The sequence below is a fragment of the Natrix helvetica genome (genome assembly GCF_964273705.1).
Source record: "Natrix helvetica genome assembly, chromosome: 3".
Taxonomy (NCBI): Eukaryota; Metazoa; Chordata; class Lepidosauria; order Squamata; family Natricidae; genus Natrix; species Natrix helvetica.
The window spans coordinates 82,673,408-82,694,853 of record NC_138549.1 but is presented as its reverse complement, the minus strand read 5'-3'; the positions used below and the strand labels follow the sequence as shown (position 1 = coordinate 82,694,853).

General features: G+C 40.9%; 1 long non-coding RNA gene across 3 annotated transcripts in view; it reads left to right on the top strand.

Annotated features, from left to right (window-relative positions):
- The first annotated feature begins 275 nt into the window (after positions 1-275).
- The window catches only part of LOC309389992, a 944,060-nt gene continuing 922,889 nt past the window's right edge, over positions 276-21,446 (top strand). For all 3 annotated transcript variants that reach the window (XR_014175049.1, XR_014175050.1, XR_014175051.1), the window contains exon 1: positions 276-315. This is a non-coding gene — a long non-coding RNA (uncharacterized lncRNA). The remainder of the gene's footprint in view (positions 316-21,446) is intronic.

Genomic DNA, 21,446 nt, shown 5'->3' with positions numbered 1-21,446 from the left:
ATTGTGCCCAGAGAGAGAAATATCTGCCGCTAACTAGGATCAAACTCACAGCCTCCTGATTGTGAGGCAACAGCTCCACTCTAGGCCACTGTACCACTCTCACCTATGATATGAATTGTTAGGGATGTAACCCTAGGCTTGGCTTGGCAATGTATATAAGCTATGATTACTTTACTGTTACTTTAAATATTAGAGAGATGTAATTGTCTTGTTACCTCAAGCAGCTATAAGAGGGAGCCAGAATGGTTGTTAGATCTCTCTCTCTCTCTCTCGGTTTTGTTAGATGCTGATGGTGGATACTGTTTGATACTGCTCGTGAGTTACTGAGTCTTGCTACTGTTAGTTACTTTGTGTGTTAGACTGACTATATTGATAACTGACTGACTGAACCGTGTATGACTTGGACTGTAAACTGAACTCTGAATACTTCTATATTTCTACATAGTAAACTACTATATTTTTTATATTATTCAGTGTCTCTGTATGCTGGTTTGTGCGTGCTATTCCATATTGCTCTCATTATGCTTCTCTGCATACTCGCTCTTCTAACGGGAAGCTTAATTACTTAACAATTAACAATTAAAAACTGGGAGGTGTTTTTCTGGGCCCTTCCCAGGATGGGCTGCTGGGGGTTCGCAGGGGTTGGGGAGAAGCTCTAGCTAAGATTCTGTGCAGTTTGGAGAATCCCCAAATCATACTCCTGGCTGGCCCTGCCCAGGAGTCCCCACGCAGCCTGTTTTGGATGCCCACCTTGCCCCTCCCAGGAGTCCCCACATGACCCATTTTGGATGCTGGTAAGTGCAGGGTGCAAAGGGATACTCAGGGACAGCGAAAAATGGACCTACTGGAGGCTTGAGGGAAGGCTCCAGATCCTGGGGAGAGCAGAAACGTGCCCCCCGCCATGGTGCAGGAGGCTGACTAGCTACACCCACCATGACCAAGCTCACCCAGCAACCGGACAGAGAACCCCTTGCTAAAATTTTTGAAGCCCACCCCTGACCCTTCCCATGTTAATTGAACAACAAACAACTGGCTCTCTCCTCTTGCTATTAAGTCCTCTGCAGAAAATGCAGCTTACTGGAGAAAAGAAAGTATCAGAGTGTTCGTTATCAAGTGTCTCTAGTCATCGGCAAACAATAGCAGTCCAAGTTGGGGCACAATTGCTACCAAAGATCTCTTTGTGGAGGGAGGGGGAGCAATCGATTAATCTGAATGAAAAGTGGGACCATTGCTGATTTTTGCATCTCTCATGCTGGTTGAGAGCTCCGGTAGTTCTTGATCCAAATTGACACGCAAGTGACTGAGGCCTGGAGGCCCTGTAGCAATATCACATCCATCAATCAGTTAATTAACGAATGCAGAGTAATATTTATGAGACAGAAGTCTAATAATGTCACCGTTAATTTAAAGGAGGCAAAAAGGAAAACAGGGACTGGATTTTAGTTCAGGTTCTCTGCATCTGCCTTTCGCCCCCAGCTTGCGGTGGTCTTCATCTAACAGTCATATTCTCAGCTATTTGAATGCAGATGGTGACTGGAGATACAGCAGTACAAAACCCCAGTTAAAAATTGCTTGTTTCTTTTTATACAGATTTCCCCTTGAATGTGTTGTTGTTGCTATGGGTGCTGAAAGTTGCAGTGTTAATGGAAATTATAGTGAGATGTAGAGCTGTGGAGAGCTTTGGAGTCAATTGCAAAAAGTACTTCTGAGCACAGTGTGTGTGTGTGTGTGTGTGTGTGTGTCAACTTTATAGAGTTGGATCAGGGGCTATAGGCAGACAAACATCTGTTATTTTAGTTCTTCAGTCATTGTAATAGGTACTTCTCTATCTTCAGAGACAAGTTAGAAATTGTGTGTGTATATGGGCATCTGGATATTTGTCACAACATGATAACACAAGTTTATGTATGTCAATATAGAAGTGGATCTCATTTAGCCGACCAGACTTATTCCTAAATAAATGTGTCTCTGGATTATACTTCATTTCAGAGGATGAGAAGAAGCTTGGCTTCTTTGAAAGATATAACACATTCAGGGGGCATTCAGGCAAATCAGAAGTGTGGTTTTATTTGCTCTTATTCTTTTAAGAAAAGATTTTTAAATGGTGTTGGAGCTCTTTCTTTACTGAAATTAGCATGAGTAAATTATGAGCCAGCTAGGATGAAATAAACCTGAAGTTTTGGAAAATAAGAAAAATTGGGTGTTTGTATATGTTTGACAGGGAGAGATATATGCAGGAAGGGGAAAAAAGAATGGGAGGGATATTCCTTAGGGTCTCTTAAGATGCGGTGGGCAACATTGGGGCTCTGAACACCAAAACGATGGAGGATGCTGCCTTTAGTGGATTCTTGTGGATTTTTTCCTTACCTGATGTCTTATGGAAACAAACTCTCTTGCATTGTTTTTGCTCAAGAAAGCAAACCAATGGTCATCAAACAAACCAACACAAAGTTCTTACTAGGCTCACATGATCTTATTTCAGACATATTATGTGAAGACCTCCAGCTCTCTGGAAAAGGCTCTAATGCTGGGAAAGGTGGAAAGAAAGAGAAGAGGACAACCAATAGCGACATAGATGGACTTAAGTTAGAGTGGTGATAAATACACCACTGGAGGACATTAAAGAACATGTTAGAGATAGATCATTATGGAGAAAAATCTTTCTACGTGGTCACTAGGAGTTGAAAATGGCTTGATGGCACATACTCAACCCACCAAATATCAATCAATTGACTGACAGACTGAACAACCAGCTGACTATTTTTTTAGGTTAGTTAGTTGACTCAGCCTTCCATCCTTCTGAAGTTGGTAAAACGAGGACCGAGATTATTGGGGGCAATATGCTGACTGTAAACCACTTAGAGAGGGCTGTAAAGCACTGTGAAGTGGTATATAAGTCTAAGTGCTTTGCTATTGCTATCATTCAATGTGATAGAGAATTTGCTCTCAACTTCCCCCTCTCCAATTTTAATATAATTCTCAATGGTGTTCTTGCATGTGTTCAGTGGTAAGATATCTGAGGGATGTGTGTGAAGGTTCTATGTTTGCTGGTGTAATTATCTCTCCAGCACACTGCAGCTTCCCTGGCATCTCAAAACTTTAATCAAATACAATAGCATCAGGACAGAATTTCTGTCCTTGCTCAGACTGAGAAGTTGGGTAGCCAGAGAATCCAGAAGCCATGATACCAGCAGCTGGTAATAAGTAAGGTCAATAACCATTGTATAGAGCAGGGGTGTCAAACTCACAGGCTGCAGGCTGGATGCGTCATATGCTGGCCCCACCCTTGCCTGGTTTAGCGATGGGGGAAAAAGTCCCGATTCATCACATGACAACACCATGATGATGTGAGTTTGACACCCCTGATCTAGAGGAATGCAACATAATTCCTCATGCCTCTGAGACTCAGGCAGAACAATAGATGCCTCTTAAGGAAGGAAAACATTTGTGGAACTGTAAGGCAGATTTTGGTATAACTTAATCCATCTCTTGCATCATGTTTAGTTTCAAAAGTGCCTTGGGCTTCACATAGGTCTCATAGCAATTGCTTTCTGATAAATTGATGCTTTGCGGCTGGCTAAAACTATCATGATGCCATTTTGTGAAAGCAGCCATAACATGTCTTCCGAATGCTAAATATATTGATCACCTCACCAATCTGCCTCCTTCTGTTTCTCAGGAACATACAATGGACTCTTCCCAGTAACTTTAACTGTGATTGCACCATATTTCTCCTTCCAATACTTCCCAACTGCCATCACCCTTTTGTGGGTGTGGGTGCTGTGTGTACGTCAATACAGGTAGCAGGGTAATCAGGACACAATCTGACCATGACAAAAGGAACATTGAAGCTTCCCCAGTTCCAGATCACATTGCCACTGCAGTCACAGGAAGCCATATTAGATGTGTGACTACTGTCCTGTGTCAGGCTCTAGATGACCTTGGATAGGCCCACGGCTTTTGTAGTAGCCATGAACTCCCAAGCTACCTCAGACTCCACTCCCAAGCCATGACCTTGGATAGGCCCATAGTTTTTGTGGTAGCCATGAACTCCCAAACCACCTCAGACCCCACTCCCAAGCCATGACCTTGGATAGGCCCATGGTTTTTGTGGTAACCATGAACTCCCAAACCACCTCAGACCCCACTCCCAAGCCATGACCTTGGATAGGCCCATGGTTTTTGTGGTAGCCATGAACTCCCAAACCATCTCAGACTCCACTCCCAAGCCATGATCTTGGATAGGTCCATGGTTTTTGTGGTAGCCATGAACTCCCAAACCACCTCAGACCCCACTCCCAAGCTATGACCTTGGATAGGCCCATGGTTTTTGTGGTAACCATGAACTCCCAAACCATCTCAGACCCCACTCCCAAGCCATGATCTTGGATAGGTCCATGGTTTTTGTGGTAGCCATGAACTCCCAAACCACCTCAGACCCCACTCCCAAGCCATGACCTTGGATAGGCCCATGGTTTTTGTGGTAGCCATGAACTCCCAAACCACCTCAGACCCCACTCCCAAGCCATGACCTTGGATAGGCCCATGGTTTTTGTGGTAGCCATGAACTCCCAAACCATCTCAGACCCCACTCCCAAGCCATGACCTTGGATAGGTCCATGGTTTTTGTGGTAACCATGAACTCCCAAACCACCTCAGACCCCACTTCCAGAGAAAGAAGATTGAAATTCCCCCAAAACACAAGTCTGGGGAAATCTGCCAACCCAAAAATGGAGTTAAGCAACTTAGGTAGAAAGATTGTTATGCGGCAGAGAGGCTGGTATACAAGTAACAATCGCAGCATCCCAAATTTTTATGACAAACAGATTTTTTTAAAACGATGGTAGATAATGTGCACCCATTAATAGGATGCTGATAACTGGTGGTTAAGTTTTTAATAAGGTCACTCACCACATTTTGCTGATCATTGATGCAGTGCAAGTTGATCTGATTGTTTAAGAAAACTTATGGCTACTGATAATTTTGTTCTAATTAAAGTTTACAAAGATCCACAATTTGGTATTCCCCCTAAGAAGTCAGTGTTTTTAAGACTACAAGAAGATGATAAATATAATCAATCAATGAGGAATGTGCCCGCAGGAATTAATTGTTGTCAGCCAACTTGCTTAATAGGATGTCACACTTCATTAGCTTGGCTAACTCATTAAGACTCTAAAAGGAGGGGGGGGAGTTATTGAACAAAGCTAAAAGTACCTAGGATGGCAAATTCCTTACTTGCCACCAGAGACCCAGCTTTTAATATCACCAAACCTATTTTTTTTTAAATATGGGTGTAATAATTCCATTGAAGTCAATGAAGTCCTGTTAAAAGCTATGCCTTGCAACAGAATGCTGAATCAGGGCCACAAATTAGCATTTGTCCAATATTGATTTAATATGTTATTTATAGCAAAAAAAGCAGAAGGATATAGTTTTCTGCTCCTGACACTGGTGCCAAAGCAAGAAATTCTTCAGGGATTGCGTTGGCCATAAATCAGATGAAATAAAATTGCCTGCAAATTTTGGTTGTGCAAAAGAAAAAAAATATTAGATCTCATTGGGACAAAGAGCAAGTGCAATATTTCATAGAAAGAAAGCAATATGTTTCGCGGGTGTTAGGACTCCACACAATCAGTAAATTGCTAAAGTAAATGGTAAAATGCTCTGGCGTTCCAGCATGAACAGAATAAGCTTTCATTCTCATTAAATTACAGGAATCGCCCTTGTTTTTCTTCCTGGAACTGTCATGCCAGGTTTTCATAAAGAAAAAGATTTCAAGAGGGAAGTAGCAGTTTCTTAGGAATATATAGAAATCTACCTTTAGATTTATTAAAAACAAATGTAATAATCTTTTCAGATGTAAATACTTGATTTTTTTTGTCCAGTATCAGAAATTGATGGCATTACACTATTGGAAAGAAACACTTTCCATACTTAAGTATCCAGAGGAATTTTGCAGCGTAAAGAAAAATGATTGTAGCTGCAGTTATCATAGGAAAAAAATAAATAAACAAAACGGCAAACCTGAAAAAGGGACAAATTTGAAAGAGATCAATAAAGATTTTAGACAATTGTTTATGGTTATAACTTTGCCTGATGAAGAAAAATTCAAGAGCAAAATTAAATAAAACTGCACAAAAGGGCATATTCTAATAAACATATCTAAAAAGCATAAAAAGCTATGCATTTATAAAAAGCAAGTGTTAAAAAGGATTTCTGCAATCAGAAATCTGGGCATTCAGTCATTTCATATGTGTGGTAAAAGTTAAATGATCAAAACAAAAGACAAAAGTCAGTTTTGAAAACATGAATCTAAAGGACAGCTTTCTGGAATAAAGATTGTCCTTTATACTAAACTAGCTCATAACTTGGCATTGCCTGGGTATTTATTTATCTATCCCAATCCTGTATTAGACAGGAAAAGGAATGAATTATAAGTGGCAATGTAAGTGCGGAATGGGCTGTCCTCCCTCCTTCCATTAACATCGCCGCAATTCCTGAAGAGGCGATGGCAAGAGCAACTTCTCCCTGTGCCCTGATTTCAGCGACAATTAAATTAGTTACAAATGTTTTCCCTGTGTCCCCAGAAGCGTCAAGAAAAATGATACCACCCTATTGAAAATGTCCAGACCAAACGTAATTTCTTTTTTTTTTAAACAGAAAATTTTATTGGTTTTACAAAAAATTTCAGGAAAGGGGATAATGGATGAAGTTACAAATTTTGACAGCTACATTATGCAGGAAATGGCACTCCCCCCAATTCTCATTACTTTCACTTATTAATACATTAAGTAGTTACTACTTAGCAATATTTTGACAGCATATTTTTACCTTACATCTTCAAGTAATTTCAATCTATTTTATATCAAACAGAAAAAATTCTCTGTATTAGCAATTGCATTATTTTTCTAATTCACTTTTGTGATCTAAGTTTTCTCGGTGTTGCCACTTCTCCCCCCACCAGCAAGACTCCGGCACCTCCCGTGTCCTGTGTATCCCGTGTGGTATCATCAGTTTTATCTAGGAGCACTTTGTTTTTTCCATGAAGGCCTCAGCCTCCATAGTTGTATTAATTCTAACTCTAGTGTCCTCCCAGAATATCAGCATACCTTCTGGCAGAAGCCACCGAAACCAAACCCCTTTCTGGTATAATTTCTTCGCTAAGAGCGAATATTTTTTTCTTTTATCTCTAACTTTCTTTGGGATTTGTTTCAAGATGACTATCTCTCTATCCTTGTATTTTAACACTTGCCCCCTTTGTGCACTCAGAATCTCATCTCTTGTAGTCTTTCTAAGAAATTTAATGTGAACCTCCCTTGGAACATTGTGTGTTCTAGCGTAAGCTGAATTGACTCTATAGACCAGGTCAATATCCCATCCCAGCTGTTGTCTGTCTTTTTAAATATATTCAGCCAATAACTTTGTCATAATTTCCCTCAAATCTTCATCATCAGCCTCAATTACATTTTGAAATCTAAGGAAAAAAGACATCCTTTCAAACTCCATTTTTATCTGATAGTTCTCAAGATCTTGGTTTCCTCTCTGGACCCCCCTCACCTCCCCCCTCATCTCAGCCGTCCCCTCCTCCAAAACTTCCAGTCTTTGCGTATTTTGAGCCGTTCGAGGACCAAACGTAATTTCTAATGTTGGGATATTCCCCCTTACCACAGGGAGCCCCCTTGTGGAGTACTGTGAAGCTGTTATCATGGCAACTCCACTGCACTATACAGTAGATGTCTTTTTACAGCAGTACAATAGAAGCCATTTTAAGCCAGGCTGTATCTAAACAGAACACACACACCAAGGGGTGTTAGGGGTGTCTTACCCCCACAGTATTTGTTTCCAAGTAGTAAGTCATTTGTACACCACGTTTGGTTGAAATTGATTGAGGCGTTCCAGAGTTATGATGGAACGCACACACACACACACACACACACACACACACACACACACACAGAGCCATTTATGTATATAGAGATGAATATGGTCACTGTAGCTGTAGTGTAAGGTATCACTGTAATGCATGTGAGTACAGTAATGTGCATTGCTTTAATGTATCTATTTTAGCCATGCATGTGCTTTGACTCTTAGTGTAATATTCCCTGACAAATGTGATGTAGCAATTTTATGAATGTACTGGGCATTTTGGACTATATTATCTTTTTCATAAATCTGATCACGTCATAGGATAGTGAAGGGTGTTGGGTTTTAAAACAAGAACACGGGAACTTGCCTCACACTCATTTAATTCAGCAGTGACTACATTGACTGGATGCTATAATTCTTGTTTTATCTGGAGATGCTTGGGATATCTGCCTGCAAATTAGAGACTCCCCTCCAGAATTCGGACACTTCAGAGATGGTATTCTGCCAGTTTGCCCCGGTTCGGGCAAACCAGTAGTGGTGGCAGCAGGAGGCTCCGCTCACATGGCCAGACGTCATCACAGATGCTCTGCGCATGTGCAGAAGTGTTGCCTGCGAGCGAAGCGAGTGCCCACATGCGAGCTGTCCTACGTCTGAACTGGTAGCAAAAGTAAGAGGATTTCATGCCTGGGACACTTTCATCTTGAAATATTGGTGAGCATTCTAATGAGAGTAACAACAACAGCAACACTTAGAGTTTTGTATTGCTTCACAGTGCTTTATAGTCCTCTATAAATAGTTTAAGAGTCAGTATATTGCCCCCAACAATCTGAGTCCTCATTTTACTGATCTCGGAAGGACGGAAGGCTGAATCAATTTTGAGCCGGTGAGAATCGAACTGCCGAACTGTAGTCAGCCAGCAGTCAGCTGAAGTAGCCTGCAGTGCTGCATTCTAATCACTGCATCACCACGGAGTGGAATTCTTGGTTTTGGGAATGATAAAAAGAAATGGATTGAATTATCATGATATTAGTGAATCATCGGCTACCTTAATACTGTACAATTTTGTTATTATTTGAACATTATGAGTACTTCTGAAATTGCAGATATTGAACTTGTTTGTATAATTCATTTAGAAAGTTCATACTATAAAATTTATGCATTTTTGGTGACATGAGTAGTATAGTAGTATTTTAGCGGGAAAAGTAGGATAAGAAATCTAATAAATAAAATAACACTTTCCCTAGTTTCCTTCACCTTGGCAATGTAGAGCAGTCAACATTTCACATCTGAAATAACCACAAACTTATTTTTATGTCCCTCACATACTACAATATGAAGCAGATAGTGCCACAAACTGTATCTTCCTCATGAATCTTTCATGTAGAAATCTATTCATATATTTCCCATTCCTGAGCTTTCTTGATATAATTTAGGAAGGAGAGAAAAATGTTAATTGAGAATTGCTCATCTACTTCAAACGAGACATTAATAGTTTAGGTCTCGATATACTGTATATTTGGCCTATTCTTGATAGTGGTTTTAGCACTGAACAGGTTTCAAAAATAATTTGAAAAAAATTGTTTTGCACCTCGTGTGTCTGCAGTATGTCTCTGCTATTCATTAAAGGAGGCTGAATTTTATTTATTTATTTGCAGATATCTATCTAAGCCTGAGAAAAATAAAGGATGCTTCAGTGTTCTGCTTCAGCTTTTTGCAGACCTAGGAAAGATTATTTGTTCTCATATATGTTAAAGTTGGTTTTTTTTTAAAAAAAGCACAGTCTCAGCTCTGGAACCAATTGAACAGAGAAATACACATAGGAGCAGCTAATTTATTGGCTTACAATATATAGGCCTTTCCCGTCTCTGTTATCAGAATATTGGTATCACCATGCAAGGGTGGGCTTCAAAAATTGTACTGTAGCAATGGGTTTCTTACTTGGTGGGCATGCCATTGTGGGCATGGCCTATTCGGCCTATTGCACCACGGTAGGGAGGGGCTTTTTTCAGCCTCCCCAGCCTCCCGAGGCTTTCTTCAGGCCTCTGGGAGGGCGAAAACTGCTTCCTCTGGGCTCTGGAGGCCCTCCGGCACAGAGGCCAGAAATAGGCCAATTTCTGGACTTCTGGAACTTCTGGTAGGCCTGTTCCCCTCTCCCCGAGTCTCTGTGCAGGCCCTGCACTTACTGGCATGATGAACGGGCCACATGGAGACTCCTGAGAGGGGCAGGGTGGGGCAGGCATGGCCAGCCAAGGGTGGCATTTGGGGGATCGTCAAACTCGGTAGAATCCTAGCTAGAGAATTGCCCGAACCCGTGCAAACCCCCAGCAGCCTACTTCTGTCACCATGTCAATAACTAAATATTCTTCAGTGGAAAGTGTTGACATTTTCTTCCTCAGAATCGCTGAACTTTTAAGTTTAAAATCCAGGCAGAGTTCACTCCGGGAAACATGTCAATTGGTAAATAAGGAAACAAATGCTGACAAGCAGACTTGAGTTTCAATGGAGTTTAGTTGTTGGCATATCTCATTTTAGAAACCAAAATGACAAGATCAGCAACCCCGGGGAATATGAGCCAATGATGGCTCTCTGTTTGCACACTTTAATCAGGTTCCTCCTCCAATGAAGGATATAATGTTCCCTAGGGCCAGCATTCAAGCAATAAGGGCTATAATGTCACTGCTTTCTGTTTGGCTCACTTAGTGATGAGTTTAGATCTTATTATCCTTAATAGTTCAATAAAAGGTGAGCTTACCCAGGGGTTGCACCTCCTGTGGAAACAAAGATACTTTATAGGAGAAACTAACTGTGTTAAAAATGGAAGCTGGATTCCTATACTTGATTAAGTCCCTGTATCCAAATGCCTACTTGAAAGTTTGTGTTGAGTTAATAGCCCTTTAACTCTTGACATACCTGCCCATAAAGGTGTCAGACGGCAGTTCATCGTGGCTCTGATACTGTTCAATCTCAACATCAATGATATGACAGGATTTCTTGATTCTGCAGGTGTCCAAATGCTAAGGATCTCTAATAAATTCATTAGTATCCTTTTATATGCAGATGGCACGATTTTGATTTTCTCAGTTGGCCTGTGAAAATTAGGTGTGTGTTGTGCTTCCAAATCCTTGAATATTAACAGAGCTAAGTCTAAAGTGACGGCGTTCGGTAAGAAACGTGCTGAATATAATTAGCACCTGGATGGGGAATCCATTAACAAATTCACTTCTTTCTATACATAGAGGTGGTTTTTACAGTGGGTAAATCATTTCAAAAGAAGCTCAGCAAGAGCAGCACCAAGTTCCAAAATGCTACTTAAACCATTCAATTATAATTACTCAGGTACTTTAATCTCCAGATTAAAGGTTTACAAGGCTAAAATAGCTCCAGTGTTGACCTATAATGCAGATTTGTGGGGCTTATAAAAAGTCTCCACACATGAACTAAATCAGAGCATTTTTAAAGTAGTTATCTGGGAACTGGGGGAAAACATATTTCCCTTTACATTAAAAACTTAAATAATTATCTTTCCTGTACCTAGCTACTCAACAATTAAAACGTTTAACAATCAGTGCAGGATTATCTCAGTGGAACTGGTAATCTTCCCAAAACATACTCAGAAGAATAGGTAGTCCGCCACATGGGGAAAAAACAACAACTTATTAATGTTATTTCATACCATAGGTTATCAATTCTCTGTGGAATTTTAACTGCACACCAACAGGCCAAGAAAATCTTTAAATAGTGAGTTTTGGATATCAGTGCCCAAACTGATATAGAGACAGATCTTAAAAATTGTTGGCCTGGAGAAAAAAAAATATCACAGTTCAAAGTGAAAAATACCTGACAAAACCTCAATTTTGACACAGGATCTAGGAACTGCCCTTATTAGAGAAAAATATGAGTTGCTGGACTCCAAGGTAAAATATGGGTGATTGTGCCACACGCCATACTATAAAATGAAGTGTATATGTGGTGACACTGAAGAAATTCTGAATATCTTATTTCAGTGCCAATTATTCTCCCCAGCAAGGAGCCAGTATTTAGAACTTTTATTCGACTTAACAGGCTATTGCAGATGTGGGCATTTTACAGCCTGTGGGCTACATCTGGCCCACAGGCAATGTCAATGCAACCCAAGGTGTTGACATCATCATAGTTGGCAGCATCTGCGGCAGGGTGTCAGCAGCAGGGGCGGGGTGTCGCTATGGCATTGGCAGAGTGAGCAGCGCAGCATCAAGAAAGGGCAGCGTTGTTGGTAGGGGTTGGACAGTGGCAGCAGCAAAAGTGGGGTAGTGATGGAAGGGGGCAGGGCAGGGTGTCAGCAGCGGCCCTCCACAATAGTCCCAATTTCTCATGTGGTCCCTTATGAAAATTAATTGCCCATTCATGGCCTATTGGGAGCTCTACAACAGATTGCCCCACAAATAAAAACTTTATGCATTCAGGAAAATTGCTTTGTTTATAGTCAGAGCTGAGAAGCCATTACATGGAAGAGATCAAGAATCTTATGCAAAGCTAATAAACTTATCTGAATACACTTTGTTTTATCCTTTGGTATATCTATACCTAATTCACCCTTTTGTTATGTTATGCCTTGATATAGTCAATTGACCAATCAATAAATTAACTCTCTCCTTCCTGTAATAGGATCAACACTTTTAATGACCTTCTGGACTCCCTTGATATTGTTCATTCGGATAGACCAGGGTCAGCAACCCGTGGCTCTGGAGCCACATGTGGCTCTTTCATTCCTCTGCTGCAGCTCCCTGATGCTCAAAATATGCATCACAACAGCCAATGTGTGACACTCGCTGACATGTGATTTATTGAGCTTTTCAATCCCTGGTAGGCAAACCATGGTTAAATCCAAGAAAAGAATAGTTTTAGAAGAAAACAGAATGTTTAATTCAATCACATATATTAGTTTTGTGGCTGCTCAGGAAATAGTCAGGCACAGGAAGGATTTTGTGGCTCCTGGTGTGTTTTTTTTTTTCTGTGGGAAATGGGTCCAAAAGGCCCTTCGAGTGTTTAAGGTTGCCGACCTCTGGAATAGACCATAGTCAGTTTTTGTAGTGAGTAAGGGACATGACCATGTCAGAAATATGCCAAAAGTGGGATTTGGGAGTTCGCCGAACTGCACAGAATCTTAGCTAGAGGTTCTCCCGAACCCCTGCGGACCCCAGCAGCCCACCCCTGGCTTAGTAGGTAATATCTTGTGGCAATTAGTTGTTTAGCAGAGGTGTTTTTTTTTTAACCTAAAGGAACAGAACCGCGATCTTAATTTATTTTTTTCATGCAGAGAGAAATTCTTTTGTCTTAGTGGCCTGTTACTTGTTGGAACTGAAAGTATTCCTGAACTCAGGATGTACAAATCTATATGTTTAGAAAGCATATAGTTTGTACTCCAAACTATATACAGTTGTGCTTTTTAGATCTATTTGACTGTCCCAGCTGAGTTAGTATTGTGCTCCTCATCTTCACCTCATTGTCTCTTGAAGTCAGAGACTGATGCCATGTTCTCAGTCTATGACTGAAATTATTATTCCACCCCCTCTCAGGAGATTCACCCCAGTGATAGATGCTATCATTTCCGATTGAGCTGGCTAAAACAATGTGACCAAGAAGCTCAATTTTCCTTAAAATAACAAAACCAAAAGCACTATTCTTCCATTAGATTTCAACCTTCATCCAGTCGACTTCTGAGGTTGTGATTGCTGATCTCATTGAATTGCAATTTGAAATACCTATCTTTAAATGAATTTTTTTTAAAAAACCTTAACAGTCTATTCTAAGTCTGGAAAACCACACAGATCTTATCTGTAAGGTTGTTATTCTCAAGTTTCCCAGATCAAGACTTGGCAGACTCTTGACTTTAGACAAATTAACTAGAGACTTGAACTCTGCTGAAGTTTTCAGACACTTGGCACAATGTACTGATAAAGACCATACTCTTATCTTTCCTGCAGCAAGGCATTGCCTATTTGATGGATAGCTGGTAGAGTTGTCAGGAGGTTGTAAGTGATCATGCTCATTCTTGAGCTGCAGGCAGTGGATTTCACCACGATGGGAGTACTGAAGGGATAATAGGCTTTCAGATTCCCCCCCCCCCCAATCCCTCCTACCCTCCAATCAAGATTTGGCACAATATCCCAACTTCACTCATCTTCACTTGGCTGCTCAGCTGAGTTTGGATGATTTCTCTCAGATAGCTGACCCAGCAGAGTTAATGAGAATTTATTACAAACTAGGATGAAGTCACATTGAACAATTGCTGTCCACAAAAGGATGCCCTTCCACTCCTATGCTCACAATGATTTAAACCAGGGATGAAATCAACTTAGCTTCACTACTGGTTCACAAATGTGAGCGCACTGTGCAGGACCTTCTGCGCATGCGCAGAGTGTAAAAAATGGGATGGGATGACATCTGGGTGGGTGGGCAGAGCCTCCTGCTGCCATCACTACCAGTTCACCCAACTGAACCAACTGAATAGCTTCATTGCTGTTGCTTCTCACCTTCATGCATTTCAGCAAATCCTTTGCTGTGTATTTCATTGAAGCTGGATACCAGTTGGTTGTTGGCAGAATTGATTCTTCTGCCCTGAGAATCACTGTTTTAAATTTACCCCTCATTGTTACACATCTTTATCTAAAGAATTGAAATAACGAGCACAAGTCAAACAAGCTAATTCATATAAATCAACCATAACAATGCAAACAAACTCCACTCAGCAACTACGACTCTTTCAAACTACATGAATTGCAGTGGTCAAACAGGTACTGTATGACCGACTTTTGTATATATTAATATGGGGTGCAATAACTCACTGGGTGTTTCCTACATTTATTTCTCCTTATAATTTCTAGAGCAAAACAAAAAGAGGAAGAAAAGGTGTGAGACTTAAAAAAAACAACCCAGCATAATCAGCACCCTCCATAAACATTGATAAATAAGGCAGAATAATTGCACAATAAAATGTTCATTTCGAAGTAATTATAATCTGAAAGCTTCGGGTCTACTTTCATTGACAGAATAATTGATAGTCATTCATTTAATGATCATTCAAAATTGCAATGGCACTGAAAAAAAGAACATGTCCATTTTTCCCACGACCGTTGAGGCATCTGGTGGTCAGGTGATTGAAATTCAGATGCTTGGCAACCGGCTCGTAGTTATGATGGTTGCAGTGACCCAGGGGTCACATGATCCCCTTTTGTGACCTTCTGACAAGCAAAGTCAGAAAGCCAGATTCACTTAACCACCTTGTTTTACTAACTTAACCACGGCAACGATTCACTGACAAATTGTGACAAGGCAAGTCGTAAAATGGGGCAAAACTCCCTTAACTACTGTCCTTACTTAGCAATGCAAATTTTGGGCTCCAGGTTAACAATTGGCAAAAATACCAATTTATTAAAGTATGATCTGAGGTTGGGTATTTTATGCAAATTTTGCCTCTCTTGGTTTTGGAGATATATATCATGCAGTTCACTTCCCCAAAGTTTTCCTTGTCCATGTGGGCAGCCCTTGCAAATGTTCCCCTTTGAAAGAGCTCCAAAAAGTGTAGAGACACCACTTTTGAGCTATTGTGCTGTTCTGAATCTTCACTGAGTTTCAGGTGTATTTTGTACATGCAGATCAGTGGTGGATTCTGGCCGGTACGCCCCAGTACGCCACCGTACCGGTGCCTGCTGGGAGCACTAGGTATCGTTCCAGTACGGTGCTCTGGAGGGCCCGCCCACCCGCTGTCCTTACCTGTATTTGACCCAACCGGGCCATTTGCGCACATGCACGGAGAGTACGGCGCCTGTGCAATGCTCCGCCGAGCAGCTGAAGCATCGCTGGCGGTGGGTGCGCATGCACATGCTGTGCGCGTGTACGTGGTGGATGCCTAGCCTCATCGCAGTGTACAGGTTGTGATGGGATCCGGAACCCACCACTGATGTAAATCTGCGCCTGAAGATATCCAGTGAAGTGAAGCAGTCTATGTTGGTGTTTTCAAATGAAGGAATGTCTCTACCTTTTCTGTTTTGAATGCAAAATGAAGTCACAAATGCCAAAAGGCCTTTAGATCGCCATACCCCAAAGTGTGCAAAAGGTCAGCTGAGAAGCTTAAGAAAAGAATATGAGAAACAATGCTATGTGTGCAGTAATAATAGTTGAATACTGAAGAAGGTCAGAGGATATGGAAAACAATTGGGATCATGGGTACTATGAAAATTTCAACTGAAATGATTCATGTTTGTCAATGCCTTTCCAAGATCTCTATCAGTTCATACTGATGGCCTGAAAAATGGGGCATAAACCTTCTTATTTGGCAGGCTTTTAAGTCATAATGTGTTCTCTGAGAGACAGGCTCTGCTTGATGGATTGGATTTTGTCATCAGTTGCCTTTCTCCTTCTATCTTGCCTGATCAACAGCCAAACAAATCTTTCTAAGAAGTATAATTCCTGCATATTTGATATATGATTTGGTTTCTTGTCCTCTTTCAGAGGTTCCTTGGGATTAATCCAGTTCAGGCATAATCAGTAGTAGATCAAGGAAATGACTGTTTGTAGTTAGCCTAGGGAGCATGGCAGCCAAGCAATTAAGATGCTAGGCTTGTCAACCTGAAAGTCAGCAGTTCAAGACCCAAGTACCACATGACAGCATGAGATCCTGTTACTTGCCCCAGATCCTGCCCATCTAGTAGCTTGAAAGTATGCAAATGCAAGTAGATAAATAGGTACCACTTTGGTCGGAAGATAACAGTGTTCTATGCATCTTTAGCATATAGTCATGCTGACCACAGGATCACAGAAGCATTTTCAGACAATCCTGGCTCTTTGACTGTGAAACAGAGATGAGCACCGACCCTTAGAGTTGGACATTTACCTTTTTAAAAAAAAAATAGCCACTTTTTGCCATTAGTATGTAATTAATCCACTGGATTCACATTTTGCTTCTACTATATTAGCATGAAGGAAATGGAAGCTGGCTATATAATGATGTAGAGTGAAAGAGAGGAAAAAAGGCTACTTCTGAAGATAACATTTGGAGAACAATCAGCAGCTGGATAGAAAGTCAGTTCAGCCTCTGGTTGCCATCCTCAATTGGCTGTGTAGGGAAAGTGGTGCACATAGGCCTTCTAATATGATGTAGATGGCGTCTGCATTTCATACTAGGAGACAACCAGTGATAGTGAACAGGTATTTCACTTTTGATATATAAGTGGGATGAACAGAAATCTGGATCTGGAGTACCAAAGGTTTTATTCTTTTCTAAGTACAGCAGGAAAAATGACCCAAAATCAGAGCTTGTAAATGTTTTTCTAGCTTTGCATATCAACTCGGGATCTCCCATAGGTTCAATGTCCCTTAGATAACTTAGAAAAGGACTAGGGGAGACATAATAGCAATATCCCAGTATTTGAGAGGCTGCCACAAAGCGGGGAGGGGGGGGGGTGTCAATGTATTTTCCAAAGCACTAGAGGGCAGGACAAGAAACAGTGGCTGGAAACTAATCAAGGAGAGAAGCAACCTGGAACTAAGGAAATACTTCCTAACCGCGAGGAGAATTAACCAGTGGAACAGCTTGCCTTCAGAAATTGTGTGTGCTTCATCACTAGAGGTTTTTAAGAAGAGACTGGATGCCACTTGTCTGAAATGGTATAGGATCTCCTGTTTGAGCAGGAGGATGGACTAGAACAATGGTTCTCAACCTGTGGGTCGGGACCCCTTTGGGGGTCGAATGACCCTTTCACAGGAGTCGCCTAAGACCATTGGAAAACACATATTTTCGATGGTCTTAGGAACCGAGACACCAATTTTATGGTTGGGAGTCACCACAACATGAGGAACTGTATTAAAGGGTCACGGCATTGGGAAGGTTGAGAACCACTGGACTAGAAGATCTCCAAGGTCCCTTCCATCTGTATTCTGATTGATTGATTGATTGATTGATTGATTAACCTAACATGTGCAATCCTGAGAACCCATGAGAAGATGTAGTTAAGGTGTTGCCTTGGCACTATAGAGACTTTGGTTCTTTGTAGTCATTAATTGGCATTCTTACTTAGTCCAAATGATCTATCTTGGCTCTTGTGGGGAAAAACAGGAGGAGGGAAAGTTGTATATAGGCAGTCCTCAACTTACAACAGTTCATTTAGTGGCTGTTCAAATTTACAATGGCACTGGAAAAAGTGACTTATGACCATTTTTCACACTCACGTCTTTTGTATCATGCGACCTATAAAATAAGATAAATAAAAAATAAAAAGAATATAGCTTAATAGAGAAAATGTGGATGTAAAATTAGAATGGAATCAAGGATTTTTGAAGCATGCCCTTTTAATCATTGAACATTTTAATTTTCTTCTAAATTAGGTTCCCCCCCCCCCCTTCCACTCAGTTATCAGAGATTCTCTGGACAAGTTCTGCAGTTTTCTTGGCAAGGTTTTTCAGAAGTGGTTTGCCATTGCCTTTTTCCTAAGGCTGAGAAAAAGTGACTGGCCCAGGGTAACCCAACTGGCTTTTCATAAGGCAGATCTAGAGCTCACAGTCTCCCAGTTGCTAGCCTAACACCTTAAATACTACACCAATCTGGCTATCAAATTAGTTCTATTTCAAAGCAAACAGAAACCTCCTTCGGTACACTTTAGATTAAAATCCAGGAATTTATTTTGTGGGCTCTCACATAAAATTCAGTTGGATATTCCTGAGGGCTGAATGCCAGTGATATTTTGGTATTTATGATTGTAAAGATTTTTTTCCATTTTTAATTTCATATCTTTATGTGGGAGCAAAGAAGTGGCCTGGTTTGTGTTTCTTTAAAATATCTTATCACTTATCTTCTGGAATAAATGTTGCTTTAGCTCATTTATTTGTGTATCCAGAAGAGTTAACAAACAAAAGCTATGCAGGGCTGCCTCAGTACAATCAGTATTGCTATCAGCAAAATAAAAAAATGCCACCTCAGAGTAAAAAACAGAATGAGCAATCAAACTGAAATTCTTGGAAGAGACACTTGTGCTGTCTTCTAGATTTGATGAAAAAGGTATCGGAACATAAAGTTTAGGATTGTTACAGTTATCTTTCACTACGGAACTGAAAGTGCTTTGAAGAGCAAACATTACCTGCATTTTAATGCAATTGTATATTGCAAACAGGTTTTTCTATGCTCCTAGCCTCTCTTCCCTGGAAAGGCAATACGATTAGAATAGAGCTGGAAGGAAACTTGGAGGTCTTCTAGTCCAACCCCCCGCTAAGAAGGAGACCCTATACCATTTCAGACAAATGGCTGTCCAATCTCTTCTTAAAAACCTCCAGTGATGGGGCACTCACAACGTCTGAAGGTAAGATGTTCCACTGGTTAATTGTTCTCAGTGTTAAGAAAGTTCTCCTTAATTCCAGATTGTTTCTCTTCTTGAATAGTTTTCATCCGTTGTTTCTTGTCTTGCCTTCTGGTGCTTTGGAAAATAGGTTGGCCCCCTCTTCTCTGTGGCAGCCCCTCAAATACTGGAATACTGCTATGATGTCACCCCTAGGCCTTCTTTTCATTAAACTAGACATACTCAGTTTCTGCAATTGTTCTTCACATGTTTTAGTCTCCGGGCTTTTAATTATCTTAATTACCCTTCTCTGCACCTTTTCCAAGGTCTCAACACATTTTTTGTAATGTGGTGGTTCCACATTACAAGGAGGAATGACCGGGGAGGGGGGAGGGGGGAGGGCACAAGCAATATGTGCATACTGTGAGAAGCAAGGCCCCTCCCATAAAGTATAGCTTTCCTCCCACATCATGCTAAAATAGTGTCAGCAATGTCAGGGGAAATTTCACCCTGAGCTAATGAGGTGTAGACCGTCGGCTTTCCTAAAAAGCATATCTTCAGAAAAAGCGAAAATGAGACCCGATAACATGTTCTAATGAAAAACAAAATTTAATATGAAAATAAGAAATAAACAAATCTATCTAATTGTTACATTTTGGCAAGAGCAATTGTCGCCCACCTTCTTGGCAGACGAACAGAAGAACAAAAGTAAAGAAGTCTCTGGAATGTGTGATGTATTAAGAAACGTGTTAAGAAGCATGCGCAGTAAATCATTGCTGATAAGGCCTATGACCTGCGCAGTAAATTTTCAGCTCGGCTAGCAAACAATTAACGCAGTGACAAGCAAACCTATAACATGATGTCTATGGAGTTTCTCAAACCTCCAGGTTATGGTTTTCTCAAATGTGTTTTTTTTTTCTTCCTCACAAAGCAACTAGATTTTTATTTTTTGAAAAGAGGTTCTGAAAAAGCTTCTTGGATGAGAAGCGAAGCATTTTCACGAAGGTCCAGTTGCCTTTTGACAAAAAACAAACAAACAAACCCCACAACCAACAGCTTTGGGGAAACCTATGACACACGTGTCAAAGATGACATGCCACAATATTTTCCATGACGCATCAGCATTCACCAACAACCTGACAACAACTATTTTCAAAAGAGCACTCCATTCTTGTGCCGATCCTGGGAGGGTTTGAATGCTGTGCAAGAATGAGGGGTGCTCTGATGCAGCACTCTGAAGTCACCTGAAAAGGCTTGCGTGCCTTAAGGAACAGCACTAGGTGGTCTTTTTGAGTGGCAACAATGGTGCTGGAGCTAAAATCAAGTGTCACTATTCAGGGTAGCCTAGATGGTGGGGAGATAGAGGATTGTTCCTCTTTTGCTCAAACGAAGGATGGTACGACAACACCAGCAGAGTTAGACATTTTCCAAATTTTTGACACATCGAGCTTCGCCATCAAGTGTGCTGAAGAATGACTGTCTGCCTCTAACCTCCGATGGAAAACAAACAAGCATGATCAAGCAGCAGACCAATACATATGGTAAATTCCAGGAGCTCAAAATATTTGTTGTTGGCTTATTTTCACTTTGACCAAAATAACGGCCATTGGAGATTTTCCTCCCCCTGCATATTAAATTGAGAACTGTAAATATAAACTGCCAAAGGGTCAGAAAACTGATGAAGTATGCTCCTTTGAGCTAAGCATAATTCCCCAAACATCTCCAGATCCAGCCAGACACATTTTTTGATCCTGAAGGAGGTTGATTTCTAATTCTTTATATAACCCCTTGGCAATTGCTGCCTTGTTATAATGCAAGATCATATACTGGTATATCCTTATCTAACGTGACTGGCTAATTATTAAAATCCGTGGTTTTTCTCCAGCTGTTGTCTTCTCGGATAAACAAATTGCTAAGTTCAATTGGCTTACATTGCACTTCATTGCTTCTTGACAGCAAACACTCTGCAAAAATGAGCTGCCTTGGGGTGTTCATAATCTCCATGGACAGGGGGCGGGGTGGGGAAAAACAAAAGTATGCATCATTTCTGCATTTTCTATATTACCTTTTTTTGAAACATGACTGGGAAGCAGACCCTTGCAGAAAATGTTTGTTCCTCTGGAAGGGGCAAAGCTGAAGGTAAGAAGTCCTTACTTTACAGCAGACGAATCCCCTGGGATGATGTGGCTGTTGAATAAATTGCCTAAAGCTGAGATTGTAGTAAGGTTAGAGGAAGGTCATGGTGTATAGTACAATGCTGTTTTGATCATAGTC